Genomic DNA, 16,650 nt, shown 5'->3' with positions numbered 1-16,650 from the left:
TAGCTAATTCCACGCGTCTAACCAAAAACTCCTTTCTTCTTCCAACTTTTCGATCTTCCCATTCATTCCCCGTAGGCCCTTCTTCCCCTAATTCTTTCCATTCTACTGATGAATAATCTATAATAATTCGCAAATCTAGATCGGCTAATTGTTCTCGGATAGCACCAGCTCCTGTAGAAATTTCGCGATTTCTAAATGTATCGAAACCTTGAGCAGTAAAAAAAAGTGGAATACTGTATTTCCAGGATTGGATTTCATATTCGAATGAACCACGTAATCGTAAAAAAGTAGGTTTTTTAGCTATGGGCCTAGCAAAAGAAAAATTGGGATAGGATCCTATACTCCTATACTATAAGGTCTCCCCCTTCAAAATCGGACGTGAAAGTTTCCTCTCATCCGGCTCAAGTAATTATACCAAATAGAAATCGAAAGAAAGGGTTCCTGCTTTCCAATTTCAAAATCGATAAAAAAAAAAGAGCTACTCCTTACTCAAGTTCCCACTGAATTGAATAATAAATAGCAAGCAAGCTCTCATTAATTCATTCTTCCATTTTTTTTTAATTTTTTTTAGAATTTATGAATTCTTTATTCAATTATCACAACTTATTCAATTTTCACAATTACGACCTAAATGAAATGTGAAATTCTTGAGTAGTCTACTTCTTTTCGAACGAGAAATTTCTAGTATCCTAGAATTCATATCAATTTATATCATAAGGGATTTATTTGTCTATGTCTCTTTCTATTCGATCTCTTAGGTCCTGAACTCACCTCGATGGTTATGCCACGATGCTATTAAGGCCTATATGCGATGTATAGACTCCCGTAACCATGACATAGTTGATTACTTGAGTATAAACATAGTTTCTTTCTATTTTTAAAAATAAAAAAAGAAAGAAGTCGGTTTTCACGAGGTACAACTAGGAATTCCTATTTATTTGTTACTGCAGCGACCATAGACCAATTCCTCTTTTATTAGGGAGTATTGAATACACCCATAATTTTGAGCTTCATATTACTCCTCTCAAGAGACATGTCAGATCCAGGACATCCCATTTCTTTTGGGATGACAGTTTTTCTTTCATTCCAAAACTGTAAAATCAGAATTTCGATCAAATCACACATCGCAATATACTAGACCTTCTAATTCTTTAAGAGGTTTATCTAAAAGATTTGCAATATAACTATGAAGACGTTTCAAATACCATACATGAGTTACTGGGCATGCCAGTTTGATGTAGCCCATTTGATATCTTCGTATCCGAGAATCAACAAACTCGACTCCGCATTGTTCACAAAATTTTGGGTCTTCTTTTTCATTTCTGATTACTCGATAATTTCCACAAGTACAAATTCCACTTTTTATAGGCCCAAAAATTCTTTCACAAAACAATCCATCTTTTTCAGGTTTATTGGTTTTGTAATGAAAAGTATAAGGTTTTGTCACTTCTCCAACAACCTCTCCATTAGGTAGGATTTTATTGGCCCAAGCACTTATTTGTTGAGGCGAAACTGATCCAGTTCGGAGTTGTTGATGTTTATACCGATCAATCATAGAAGAAAAATTTTGATTCATTCCGATTAAGCTTCCTTCCTATTAATCTGGAAGTTCTTCTCAGATACAAGGAAATTATTCAGTTCCAGAGACAAAGATCGTAGTTCTCGAACGAGTAATCGAAAAGATTCCGGAGGATCTTAAGGTTTAGGTATTGTTCCTCCAATGATTGTAGTACCAAGCACTTCTTGGCGAGCTCTAATATGATCCGATTTATAAGTAAGCATTTTTTGTAAAATATGAGAAACACCAAATCCTTCTAGAGCCCAAACCTCCATTTCTCCGACTCGTTGTCCCCCTCGCTTGGCCCTTCCTCTAAGTGGTTGTTGGGTAACAAGTGCATAATGTCCACTGGAACGTCCATGTATTTTATCATCAACTTTGAATTAATTTCAAGATATAAGGCTTTCCTATTATAACAGGCTGCTCAAAAAGGTCCCCCGTTCTTCCATCAAATATTCTACTTTTTCCCGGATACTCGGGTTCAAATATCCATGGATTTGCTGTTTGCTTACTAGCTTCATATAATTCAGAAAATACTAGTTTTCTCGAAGCCTCTTGTTCATATCTCTCATCAAAGGGTGCTATTCGATAATGTCTATCTAGCATACCTCCCGCTAACCCGAGTGAGCATTCAAATATCTGTCCTACATTCATTCGTGAAGGTACTCCTAATGGGTTGAAGACCATATCAACAGGTCTTCCATCTTGCAAATAAGGCATATCTTGTCTAGGTAATTTTTTTGAAATGATGCCTTTATTTCCATGCCTTCCGGCGACTTTATCACCCACTTTGATTTCACGTTTCTGTAAAATATATACACGAATCATTTCCGGATTATAACTGGAACTCTCCTTTTTCTGGACCCACCTCACATCAATAACTCGCCCCTTACCACCTATAGGTAGTTTTAGACAAGTTTCCTTTGAAGTAGATACCTGAATTCCAAGTATGGCTCTTAATAATCGATCTTCGGGAGCATACGACGATTCTTTCGCCATTTGAGGCGTTAATTTACCTACTAAAATATCGCCCGCTTCTACCCAAGATCCTAGCATCACAATTCCGTTTTTATCTAAATTTCGGAGTTAATGGGCTTCTAGATGTGGTATTTCATTAGTGATCCTTTCGGGTCCTTGGCTTGTCACATGAGTCTGAATTTCATATTTCCGTATGTGAAACGAAGTATAAATATCTTCATATACCAGACGTTCACTAATGAGTACCGTATCCTCAAAATTGTAACCTTCCCATGGCATATAAGCCACTAATATGTTTTTGCCCAAGGCGAGTTCACCACCAACTGTAGCGGCACCATCCGCTAAAGCTTGTCCATTTTTAATGCATTTACCCCGCTGAACCTGAGTTTTTTGATGCATACAAGTATTTTTGTTGGAACGTTGATACAAAACTAATGGAATGCATAAAGTATTTCCATTGCCCGATAAAATGATCTTATCAATATCAGTATAAATTATCTTTCCTTCGTGTTCGGCTATAGCAGGAACCCCCGAATCTAGAGCCACTTGGCGTTCCAATCCAGTTCCAACAATGCATTTTTCGGACTAAAAAAGTGGAACTGTTTGACGTTGCATATTAGAACTCATTAAAGCCCGATTCGCATCATTATGCTCAATAAAAGGAATGAGGGAAGCTCCAATAGAAAAATATTGTAAGGGAAAAATACTTCGAAGATGTACTTGTTCCCATGCAATAGTCAGGAATTCTTGACGATATCGAGCTGGAGCAACCTGTTCTTCCTGAACACCCCGATTTAGCGCCAAAGAATTTCCTGCCGCTACCATATGGTATTCCTCTCTATTTGGTGATAAATAAAGCATACGTACTTTTTTGAATCCCTCAGAGATTAAATAAAATGGGCTTTCTAAAGACCCCCAATGACCAATCTTGGCATGAATTGCTAAAGATCCAATAAGTCCAACATTGATTCCTTCAGATGTATCAATTGGGCAAATGCGCCCGTAGTGACTAGGGTGTATATCTCGTATCCGAAAACTAGCAGTTCGCCCTGTCAATCCTCCGGGACCCAAATAACTCAATTTTCTCCCATGAACTATTTGTGTCAATGGATTAGTTCGATCCAAAACTTGAGACAGTGGGTGTAATCCGAAAAAAGATTCATAAGTGGTTGTTAATGGAGTTGAAATTACCAAATTTTGAGGGGTCGGTATCAATTTATGCCTAATTGCTCCACATAGAGTCCCTCTAACCGCATTTTCTAAACGAATCAGAGCCAATCCGAATTGATTTTGTAAAAGATCCGCTACAGAACGAATACGTTTATTTTTTAAATGATTCATATCGTCAAGCGTACCCATTCCAAATTTCATTCCAATCAAATGATCCGCAGCTGCCAATATATCTCGCGGTAACAAAAATGTATTGTTATGAGGTATATCAAGATTCAGTCTCCGGTTCATATTTAATCGACCAATCCTTCCTAATTCACATCTTTGTTGAAATTTTTTTTTTTTTGTAATTCCTTGCATAAGGATTCAGAAAATACTGGATCTCCACCTACACAAGTAAATTGTTGATAAAACTCAAAAATGGCATTTTCCTTTGACCCAATTTTTTTTTTCTTTATCATTCAGGAAAGATAAGAAAATCTCAGGATAGCACACATTCTCTAAAATTTCTCTTAGATTCAAACCCATAGCGGATGATAGAACTAGAATAGATATTTTCTGTTTCCTACTCACACGAGCCCATATTCTTGCTTTTCTATCAATCTCTAATTCTAATCGCCCCCCCCCCCCCCCCCCCCCCCCAATCTGATATTATGGTGCCGGTATAGACCGAAATTCCGTTATGATCCAATTCTGACCGGTAATAGATACCGGGACTTTGCAATATTTGATTGATCACAATTCTGTATATTCCATTTATTATAAAAGTTCCCAGGGAATTCATTAGAGAAATGTTTCCAATAAAAATTGTTTGTTCATGCATATCCCTACTCGTTTTCCAAATTAATCCCGCGGATACATATAATTCAGAAAAATATGTAAGTGATTCATATACAGCGTCTCTTTCTTTTATCAACGGTTCTACTAATTGATATGTTTCTACAAATAATTGAAATTCAATTTCTTGATCTGTATCTTCCATTTTTGGAAACTTATGAAGTTCTTCTTTTAAGCCCTGATCAATGAACCTACAAAATCCTTCAAATTGTATCTGATTAAATCCAGGTATTGTAGACACTCCCTCATTTGCATCCCCGAGCATTTTGAATTTCCTGTTTATTATTTATTAAAAAAATCCCATTATTTTATTGGATCGTTCTTCATTCCAATTAGATGGATCGATCTAGGAACGATGGACTTTATATTCTTTTTACAGAATCACATAAAATTTTATCTAACTCCATAGATATAAAATCTATGAAATACGTATGAACGGAGGAATAGAATAAAGAGACGTTTATACTCAAATTCGAATTTGCAACAGATAAAACTGGAAAGGAATTGAGAAATTCCACTTACCTTAGACTTATAAAAATTTATATAGAATAGCAAAAAAAAATGATTTCATTTCTACCATTATTATGATATTACATATTCTAATACGCCCGGATACCAATAAAATACAGGATTTCATCTTTCGATGAGAAAAAGAACCAATAATCCGAATCAAGTGGATTTTTTTTATTTTTTTAGCACTTAGTTTTGTCACGCGGATTTAATTGTTTAGTTCAACAAAATTCGCATAAACATAGAAGATTTTGTTCATATTTTTTTTTATTTAAGCGAGTTCATATAATACGATTGAAGTGCATAAGATAAAACAAACATAATAAGGCTTATTAAACATACAAAAAATATACGGGGACATAACTAGCCCATAACTATAGCTATTTATATATATGTCTCTCCTTTTACTGCAGTTCTATTTTGGACAGCACATGTCATGCTCTATCAAAATTTTTATTCCATTTTCATTGAATCAAAATTTTCTTATAGGAATCATAGACAGATAAGATAGATATCTGCAGAAAATTTTCTGTTTTAGGGTTTACATATACTCATAATTGTTGTTATGATTGAAACTGAGAAGAATTTTTTTTTATAGAAAAGAATCAATATGGATTGATTATGTATCCATTTTGATTTTTTTATATCATTAAGATTAGAGAAATATAATTTTAGATTCAAATCGAAGAATCGTTCATGACATGAATTCACGGTAAATAGTTAACGGTTCCACTTTGTACTTAATTTTGGAGTTTGTGACTAAAAATTGACTTTTCATTTCAATAGCAATATATAATAGAAAAATTTAGATAGTATGTGTTTTGAGATACTATACAAAATTAATTGAAAAGATAGATCCAATCAAAAAAAATAGAAGGATTTTTTTTAGGAATTTAGAAAAAAAAAGGGGGGGGGGGGGGGTTTGTCTATTTTATGTTTATGTTGCCCTGGCGGCATGGCCGAGTGGTAAGGCGGGGGACTGCAAATCCTTTTTCCCCAGTTCAAATCCGGGTGTCGCCTGATTAACAAAAGACGCAAAATATCTTATTCGTTTTTCTTTTGCTGATATAACTTATCAAATTTGTTCCCAATGGAAGCACGCGGAGGAAAAGGCTTCTTGATACTTCCAAAGGTATTGCTGGCTATTTTGTTTGTACTTAAATTTCTACTAAAATTTTTTCGATTCTAGTAGCAATCTTATAAGAATAAGATAAGAACTTCTTTGAATTAATTGGATTTTTTTCATCAATATTCAATATATTGAACATAATCTTTTTTTGTTTTGACTCTGTTCCAACAATTCTCCTATTATTATATTAGTGAACAATAATGGAAAAATTCCTTCATATTCATAGAGGACATAATTTACATGGATATAATAAGTCTTTCTTGGTCTGCTTTTATGGGAGTCTTTACATTTTCCCTTTCACTCGTAGTATGGGGAAGAAGTGGACTTTAGAGGTATTAATTGAGTTGAGAAATCAAACTCTATCAATTTTTTTATAAACCATTCTGACAATATTTATTTTTGAATTTATTAATTAGCAATTGAATTATTTAATGCAATTGTTAATTTATTCCAAATTTAGCAATTGAATTAAAAATATCTTCATATCCCCATTTTCAAATGATATTGGATTCGAGTGAAGTAATGTATTCGATGAATAATATAGGAAGAATACCTTTTCTTTTTTATTAATTAAAATAGGATTAATTAATCATATTTTAATCATAATCAAACAAATATTTCAATGATTCTCGTGTTCCTATTTCGAAACTAAAAGGAATATAAATGATAGGAAATTGATTCCAACCCAATTCTTCCTAAATTCTCTATTTCGATAAACAGGTTCTTACTAGAATTCTATATGAAGAATGAGGAAGAACATAACCCCCTTCTTTTTTTTGTTTGCCCTTTTCTATGAGAAATGAAAGCAGTCCTTTTATTAATTATTTATTAATTATTAAAAGTGATTAAATTAAGTGAATTTTCTATGGCAAATAAGAGAAACATAGTGGTTCTCCAATGAGATACTACGCATACTAAGAGATTTTCGTGCTTAGTGCTTAGTTTAGTATTTGTTTTATTATTTTAGATTTAGAGAAATTTGATTTATGCTATACCTTATTGATTTGACTCATTTCCTATTATGATTCAAAGGTTAAAAATCGGCAGGATTTACTAATCCTTTTCGTCGAAATTGAAAATCGTTTTTTATAGAATTCCTTTTCATTGATTTTATTGTTTTGAGACATGCCGGGGTTCATATTGAAAATAATAATAAATCTAGGAATTAGAATCCTAAAAGTAAGAGTAAGAGTTTCCTTTCGACTATTTCAGATTAATTGGAATCAACACAAATCAATATTGATGAAGAAATTGAATTGAGACGTTATGTACATTGCATATGGATAATTGATATCCAGACATATGAATCTGAGATAATATTATTATAGATTTATCTATATTAAGTCGATTCAGACTATATTTTTATATAGTACAACTGTATATACTAGAAAAAACGAATAGTATGATAGAAAGAAATAAATTTCTTTCTATCATACTATCGGATCTCGTAGAATACTGCTAATTTCATCTAAGACTCAAAATAGGAATCCTTTTCATTTGTTTTCTTCAATCATTGATAAGAACCAAGAAGTAAAATGAAGTCAAGTTTCATTCAAATTAATCACTTTGACTAACCGTTTTTACGTAAATTATAAGTAAAAAGGCAGTAGGAACTAGAATGAACAGGGCAGTCGCAATAAACGCAAGAATATTTACTTCCATAATCTAAAATCTAATCGTTTCATTTTTATTTATTTCGTAATAACTTGGGATTTCATCCCACAGAGATAATAAATCTTTCGCCTTAAATAAAATTCAATGGGATGAATTCCATCTCGATGATATTGAGTCTGATCAATATCATGAATAACAATATCGGAGTTATTGTCACGACCCAAAATCGAGGGTCAAGACCGGCGCTAGGGAACGGGAGTGGTTGCTCCGGAACCCGTAGCAAGCCTAAAAACGAGTAAATTTTTTTTTTCCGCAAATCAAACACAAAATTATGCACAAAACGTTTTCGGGAAAACTTCGTAAAACAATATTTCATAATCGTCGAAAACGTTCTTTCATAACCGATGCATAATCGATTGGAACTAAGGTCTTACTCTGCGATAACATAACTCAGCATTGCCTTGTTCCGAATCATACAATTTCATACCAATTTCATTCATAGACAATTGGTGAAATATCAAACGGGTAAAAACATAGTTTTATAAATCGTATATATATATATATATTTTATAAAATCAGAGTTAACAGCTGGATCTCGTTCGGTATAAACAATCAAATATAGACTGACATCTACTGACTACTGCAGCGCTACGAATTGAAGCGTACTTCAATACATACTTTATATGTTGTAGACTTCCGGAACAAGAATGGAAGTCCATCTCTTCAAATACTATCACCTGAAACAAAACACTGTTGGGGGGTCAGACAACGCTGAGTGAGTTTACACGTTACTAATGGTGTTATATAAAATAACATCGCATTTAAAAATAAAACATATATAAAAGAACATAATATATATCAAGTATTAGATCCGATCGAAACCTTAATCTTAAACTCATACTATTTCCTATAAATATCCTACTCATACTGTATCCGTTCATATTATATCGAATCATTTTGATCCAAGTGGTACGGTCCCGAGATAGTTCAACCGAGTTACTCGTTACCACGTGACATAGTCCCGAGATAGTTCAACCGAGTTACATCATGTCACTAATTAATCCCAAGATGTGAGTCCCGAGATAGTTCAACCGAGTTACTCACTAGATACGGGTCCCGAGATAGTTCGACCGAGTTACCTCGTATCTACCAAACATAATCCTCCTCATTCCCAAACATAATCATCATATAATGAGCTCATATAAAACATTTTTAGATACCAACATCTATTAATGCTAATTCTATGACTGACCGGACACTGGTGATCACACAGCCTATTGACGCCCAATAGGTAGCTCGTTTCCTTGGATCACTATACTAGTTTTATTTTATAAGAAATAAACATTCAATAAAAAATAATAATCATTATGAATAATAATGCTTTATGCGATGCATTAATAATAATGATAATAGAATAAATAGCTTTTATTAATAACACACAAAAGTAAATTGTAAACTCACCACTTGCTAACCATAATCTTCGAGAATTCGTAAAACGGTATCGCGTTCGTCACGTTCCGAGTCCCGTTAGTAATCGTCTCGCCGGGTCTACGAAAATTTGATAATTGCACTAATTAATAATAATCTAACTAGACTCACTTATCTAAAAATTGGGTTTGTAGCCAACTTTGGCTATCGAAACCGCTTATTTAAAATAGCCCATACTCAAAACAAATTGGACATTTCCATAGTCCGTAACATCGTCTACGACTTTCATTTAGATTCAAACTTCATTTGACGTCTTTAATGTTTCCAAAACTTTCCTCAAAGTTAGCCTCTTAAATTTTTTCTATTTAATTCATGTTTTTCGAACATCTTTGAGCTACTAAAACTGTTACTTAGAGTCATCCAAACTCTAAATAAAAATAACATTCCTAAAGTTTGGAATGTCACCTACAATATTCATTGAGACCTTATTTTGAAAATAGCGCTCGGAAGTGTCGGAAACTAGCTCGGAAGTCGCTACCCCGGACTGTTTTGAAAACTGCAGAAAACAGCCCTATGGGCTGCTGTCTTTGCAGCAATTCTGCAGCCTTCTTGCCACTGTTGTGGCAGCAGATATACCATACTTCTGTTCTCAATGTTATAACGAAGAAAACGACACCAAAACCGACTCATTCCGACATCCTGTTAGCTCACAATCTTATTTCAAAGTTTGATCCTCGCTATGTTTTAATCCTTGTTTTAACTCACAATTTCTCACTTACATTCAAACTTTAGCATTAGACTTAAACATCGTTTTAATTATCCATATACTAACTTTAAATCAACTTTAAAAATGTATCTTTTACAAATTTTTCATACCTCTAAACTATCTCTTAAAATTATTTTAATGTGGACTTAAACCGTTGTAAACAATCGTCAAATCATCGTCAAACTTGCGCCTTTTAACTCCAACTAAAAAAACACATGAATGGGGACCAAACGAGCCTCAAATTTACGCTTCCCACGACGGCCGAGGGCTGCGATTGCAGCCCTCAAAGAGCTGTTCGGCTCTGCTCTCAAGAGCAGTGATGAAATCTGCTCTCGGCAGAATTCTGCCTTCGGCAGAATTCTGCTCATGAGAGCAGAATTTGCTGCTCATTGTGAGCAGCAATTGCTGCTCACCGGAGCAAATTCCAACCATCGGAATCTCACTCCGATGTGCTCTTAAGGTCAGCCAAAGATTCATCCATTTATAGACTCAAAATCACAATCAAACCAACTCTCAAACTCACCAACATACAACCATTAAACTTGGCTTTAACCATCAATTATATAGCATAAACCACCATGTGATCATCAAAAAAACCAATATTTCATCAAACCTTAACTAGATAATGAGAGTTTTTACCTTGATTTACAACCCTTAGATGGTAGATATTTATTTCCTCAATCCAACGCAACAAAAACCACTCCAAACCGTTATCTACATATCAAACAATCATGGTTTCAACATCAATTTATAACCCTTAATATAAACAGCCCCAAACCTCTGAAACCCTAACCAAATTCGAGCTTCTTACCTTGAATTGATGGCCAAGATTTGTAGCTATCGTCTTCCTCTTTCCGTTGCCGCAAGAATCACGTAAATCGGATAAGAAACGAAGCTTTGGTGAGGTTTAGAAGATTATGGAATAATGAAGATGATGAACTCTTCTTCTCTCAAAGTTCTTGCTGGAAATGAGGTAGAAAATGAAAAAAATTTCATTTGCAACACTTATGTATAGGTTGGAAAAATACTCCTCTTGGTCCTTTAAGTTGCCACCTCCATTCGTTTCAATTTCCAACTTTTCTTTCGTCCAATTTAATCCATTAATCCTTTAACTGTCCGATCTCGATAAATTCCGTATTATTTATATCCAAATAAATAATATTATTCCGCTACCTCATTACTATATTTTCCGATAATTTATTTTAATAACTTTCGATTTAAACGCTCAACTTTTAATTTTTCCAATTATATTCCAAAATGTTATCATAATTAAACGGAACTTTGACGATTATTCTTTATTGATAAATAACGGACTCTATCGCATTATTTATTTATCCGGGTCTAAATAATTTATTTATGTCCTTTTTCTTTTTCCGATAATCAAAATTCCGTTTAATAAAATGCTTTCATCCAATTTCTATAAAATTAAATCTTAGCTCCTTGAATTTATTTTACGAACTTTATCGTAAAATTTATTAACTCGGGACTTACCATTTATTTTATTTAATGTATTAATTATCCTTTAGTCCCGCTAAAATCCAATTCATCGAATAATAATTTATACTTAAATTATTATTTTACGATAATTTTGGTAGACCCTCTTCGGTCTAATTTCCTATTTCTCGAACTTAATTCCAATGTCCTTGACTTAATTCTTGCACTTATGCCCCGTGGCATCTTACTTTGTACTTTTAAAAGTACGGGGTATTAGATTCTTCCCCCCTTATAAAAATTCGTCCTCGAATTTTCATAACTATCGTAATACTCTTACCCAACGAGCATTACACTCCTTAGCAATTTTTTTTTTATTGCTCCTTATTAAGACCTAAAGTCTTACTTCTTATACTTTTCCTTCCCGAGTATAATTACACTTTCACCATTACCATCCACTGTGTTCTTGAAACTTTTCACATCGTCATTTGTTAATGATCTTCCACTTACTTGTCGTGAGCAAAGTTTCTAAATTTTTCCATTACTCAAATTACTTATCCAAAGTAATTTCTTCACTTGTAGTTTTAACTGACCTTGACCTTGTGTCCCTTATTTTATCATTACTTTCCTTTTTATGATACTTAACTTCACTCAAGTTGGTCGTAGATTGAAAAGATAATATCTCCTTGTTATTTACACCTTCGTCCTTAACTTGTTACATATCTTAAACATTAATTTTATTCTAACTCCTTCATTGATTTCAACTTATGAACCTTTAAACTTTATATCCTTGACATGATCTTCGCCATCTCGTGTATCTTACATTTCGATAATCATCGCTTACGTTCCCGTGAAAAGATCATCGAAAACCTTTCATAGTTTTCGTACTAAGCTTCTCGCTCTATGTCATTCATATGCAGATCTTATAATGTTATACTTGTATATGTTCCTCGTACGTATACTTGTCCTTTAATCTGTAGGTCCGAATGTCTTAACTGCAAAACATGCTGCCTAGTCTTACAACTTCTTAGCATACAATTTATGCAATCCATCATTTAACTTCATGAATCATGTTTTTCACACCATACATATCTTACATGTATCTTATGTTCGTAATCCTTATATACTTTATAGAATCGCAGTTCGTCTTCTAGACTGATCACCCATATACTTTTTCCATCAGTGTTCTAATGAAAACTACCACTTCATTCTCCGTTCGACGATCGGAACGGTTAACTTCTAGTCAACCTTCTTAGAGACATCATACTCCGATGCTAAACCGATCCAACGGTTCAATCAAAAGATATCTTAGTCTTACTAGATTTAATGATCTTTTCATATCGAGTAAAATTCACGTCATCCATTCGTAGAGATTATCTTCTATCTTTAATGTTTAAGCTATGGGTCGGTTACTAAGTTCAACTATCACCTTTCATACTTCTATTGTTTTGTAGCATGATTCTCTAATCACCTCGTTTAAAAATAGGTGCATCCTAATTCATCGTTCAATCTATTTCACTTTACTACTTGTGTCACCTTGTTCTTCTAATCCTGTAATGGATTGTGGAACTTCGGCTAGCTTCGTGCCTTTTCAAAATGTAACTCCTACACGCTCTTATACACGTTCGTTGTGTCTTCGAGAGTTTCTTGTAGCTTGATAGCAAATATTTCACCTTCGTTACAGAGTTCCAGTCTAGGTATACTTACATTAAAACAAATCTTTTTAAATCATAATTCAATCATCCTTGAAATTCAAAGGAAAGGGCCCTTTTTCGAAAATCATATTTAAATCTTTTAAACATTAGCATAATTGTGCCCTAGGGTGATGACATCTCTCATCCCCAAAGAGTTGCCATAACTTACTCCTTGTCTGAGAAAAATGCATATGATGCATGTCCTATTGATGCGTGCATTCATGTATGCAGTGATGTAAATCTAGTTATGTCATGGCAGTAATGCAATTCTATCTTGGGTCTAGGCACAATTATGCTTATAAAACCGTTTAAACAAATAACTTTGAACAAGTTATAAATCTTTAGTTTTGTAAGTTCTCCAGACTTTAGACTCTGTAACTTGAAGGTTCTTCCACTTCCTTGGATCCACGCCTTTCGATCGATCATCCCTTAGTGTCTCCATCGTAGGACTTCGATAGCATGTTTGTATCGCACGATGCTTGATACAGTAAATTCGTCATTTAATCGTACGAATACTAATTATCTAGTTTGCATCACAACAATCGCAGCATGACTATGTTATACTAACATGTAATACCTCGTATTTTTCTCGTTATGTTTTTACTTGATTTCGGATTGGTTCTTGCATTGAGACACCTTGATTGAGCCTTGTTTTGTATCTTGTATGTTACACATATATCGTGTGGGTATTAGATATTGATTCGATTCATTTTCGGGTATTTATTGAAGTTGTTTTCCCATATTTTCCAAAACTGGCATGTGTTAGTAAAACGTTGATATCTCAGAATTGAACGGTCGGATCGGGCTCATCTTTGGATATATTGTTCCTAAGAGGATTTACTAAAATCTGGTCGGTTGGATTGTTATTTGGAGGTTTCTAACTCTAAAACTACCCTTTAAACCGTGGGCTTTAATTGCAGCCCAAGTAAAGCCCACAGGAGTCTATAAATAGACCCCTTAAGTTGTAAACCCTAGCCCCCATTAATCTCCAAACCCTAAAAACGAATTTCTTCACTCAAAGAACTTGATTTCTTCTTTCTAACAAGTCCGGATGCGATTCATTCCGCTAAGAATATGATTTTACATCCTACTCGCAAGATCTACGCGATTTCTACGTTGTGTTCTTCGTTGGAGGCTTGTGGATTAAATTAAATTCGGTCCAGCCCCTTGAACCTTGGGTTAATACATTATTTATCTTATTGATCATCATCCTTAGGTATTGTTTTCATATCCATTTGATTCATGAATTCATTGCTATGTTATTTTGCCTAGAAATGCATAATATAGGATTTTAATGAAGTGAATTGTTGCTATTGTCATGCCATGCTTATGCTACTGAGTTTGTATGGATAAAATGATGGTTTGTACATATATAAACTAATGTTACATGTTTTGAAAAGCGTTTGGCATGATTCATCAATGTTAGGATTTTTCTAGCAATTGTTGTATTTTAATTGATTTACTGGTTTGAATCTATGAAATTGAGATTCTATGCTTAGGTTACTGATATGTATGATATGTTTGATGGATTTGATGTTTATAAACTGATCTTGTTGGTTGTATCAACACTTTGGCATGCTCTCGATTGTTTTAGCTGAAATTGCGTAAAATGCTGAATTTGGGTTCTTTAAGAGCTGTAATTGCATAAATGTTTTGCGATGATGTACCTACTGTTCTAAGATGATATATATGATGTTTATATGATTTAGGATCAGTGGCTATATGATTTGGGTTGTCGAATGCATGGTTTGGTTTGTTTAGCATGTTTAGGCAAATTCTAGCGAAAATGCGTTATCGATTGTTTAAGGGATGTTGGCATGAGTTTAGATCTGAGTTGGTTTGGTATTTTGAAATTATGTATGATATACTACTGATCTAAATGAGTTTGGGAGTTTGAATTATAAATGTTTTGGTACGTGTTGGCTTAGTTTGCAAACTAGCTAGTTTTACGCTAAAATGCTTTGATTTCAGATTCGATGCTTTGTAATGACTTAAGATCTGAATTACTTTCATATTATTGATTATGGCATGTATATGAACTGATCTAAGGTGTTTTGGTTTGGCGATTCATGTTTGGTCTAGTTTTGGGCTAAGTGCCATGAATTCTTAATTGGCTTGATGTCGTGAATAATATATTAATTGATTGCAAATGTTTTGCTATGACATGTGTTATATAAAATGTGATTATTAAGCATGATAGGGCTGTTGTATATTGGTGTTTTTCTTATTTGGTTGTGTTTGTCCTTTGCGAACTTTTATCGAATTATAATCATGATGCTATACTTGGGTTTTAATGTTTAATTTGAATTCCCTTATTTCTCTAAATTGAAACTTTGGTATATTTAAATGATTCCGGACTTTAAACGAATTGTTTTACTTTGGTTGAATGTTTGGTTCGGGTTAGACTTGGGTCGCCCAATTCGTGAGTATAGGCTTGGCAGTTGTGATAACTCGGCTAGCTCACCACTTTGGTTTAAACTTGGTTTTGTGATTTTAACTAAGTTATTGAAATGGTTTTCCGGATTATGTTTTAAAAGTGGGAACTCAATTGGACTTGACTATCGTATGACTTTGGTTATGTTGAATATGTATGATTACTCTACTTCGGTTAATGCTTTGACATTTTGGCTAAATATGTGTAGTTATATATTGATGGTGTGTACTTTGGATTGGTTGATATATGTGCTAGTCTTACGTGTTGTCTAGTACTCTCTAGAGTTAGGGGATGATATTAATTATGTTTTATGCCTTCTTTTAGACACGTCGACTGCTCGTGCTTCGGAGTCGAAACAAGTTTAGTTGCTTGCCAGGTTTTTCACGTGGATTTGCAAGCAGTGAGTTTATATCTCTATTTACCTCTTTATTAAGCAAATGTATTATTTTGTATATATATATATATATGTATAAGCAGCTTTTGAACTGTTTTCGGCATTGTGGATTTGATTTGGAACGTGCTACTCGATGGGCATCATCGGGACTGCGTGCGCACCGGTAATGATTATGGTATTGAGGTAGGTTTGAGATACGTCTCACCTTAGTGAGGGCACCGGTGGAAGATACGTCTCCTGGGCTCACTATTTATTAAGTGATAGTCGGGGATCGGTTATTGAGATACGTCTCACCGACACGACAATGGATTTAGAATTGTGGTTTAGGGTTTCATTGATAATCCATAATGAAAATGTTTTATTAAACGTTTTAAAGGTTTTTAACTTAATAAATGTAAATGGTTATATAAACTCTACTCAGTAAATCTGACCCCGTTGTTTTCCCAAATTTTCCAGGTTTATGATTTGAAAGCTGGTCCACTCCGATTCTTTTGATTCCTCGGAGGTTTTTATGTTATTTAAACTAGTTTCTGTTTTCAAACTCTTAGACCGCAGTAGAACTAGTTATTTATTTCATTTGATACTACACTTTGGGATTGTCGATATATTCGATTATTATATTTGGCATGATTACTCTGGATTACGATATTGTTATATATAAGGCATGATGTTGAACATTTAAGATATTGAAGTTATTTATATTAGAA

The 16,650-nt window shown here is 33.8% G+C and overlaps 2 long non-coding RNA genes, 1 other non-coding gene and 1 pseudogene across 3 annotated transcripts; 2 read left to right on the top strand and 2 right to left on the bottom strand.

The window, feature by feature from the left end:
* Positions 1-4,908, bottom strand: part of LOC126656108 (DNA-directed RNA polymerase subunit beta-like) — a 6,361-nt pseudogene extending 1,453 nt beyond the window's left edge.
* A 1,094-nt stretch (positions 4,909-6,002) lies between these two features.
* Positions 6,003-6,073, top strand: TRNAC-GCA (transfer RNA cysteine (anticodon GCA)). Its single transcript has one exon. It is a non-coding gene; the product is annotated as a tRNA-Cys (tRNA).
* Positions 6,074-8,139: 2,066 nt separating this feature from the next.
* On the bottom strand, positions 8,140-12,341 carry LOC126666239 (uncharacterized). The gene is made up of 4 exons (XR_007637835.2): positions 10,802-12,341; positions 10,630-10,704; positions 9,258-9,344; positions 8,140-8,546 (listed from the first exon to the last, which is right to left on the bottom strand). It is a non-coding gene; the product is annotated as an uncharacterized LOC126666239 (long non-coding RNA).
* A 1,731-nt stretch (positions 12,342-14,072) lies between these two features.
* Positions 14,073-16,625, top strand: LOC126666240 (uncharacterized). Its single transcript, XR_007637838.2, has 3 exons — positions 14,073-14,331; positions 15,874-15,949; positions 16,400-16,625. It is a non-coding gene; the product is annotated as an uncharacterized LOC126666240 (long non-coding RNA).
* Positions 16,626-16,650: the final 25 nt, after the last annotated feature.

The sequence above is a fragment of the Mercurialis annua genome, linkage group LG1-X, assembly GCF_937616625.2.
Source record: "Mercurialis annua linkage group LG1-X, ddMerAnnu1.2, whole genome shotgun sequence".
NCBI classification, from domain to species: Eukaryota; Viridiplantae; Streptophyta; class Magnoliopsida; order Malpighiales; family Euphorbiaceae; genus Mercurialis; species Mercurialis annua.
The sequence above is the reverse complement of the archived record's forward strand: the minus strand, read 5'-3'. Positions and strand labels throughout refer to the sequence as shown.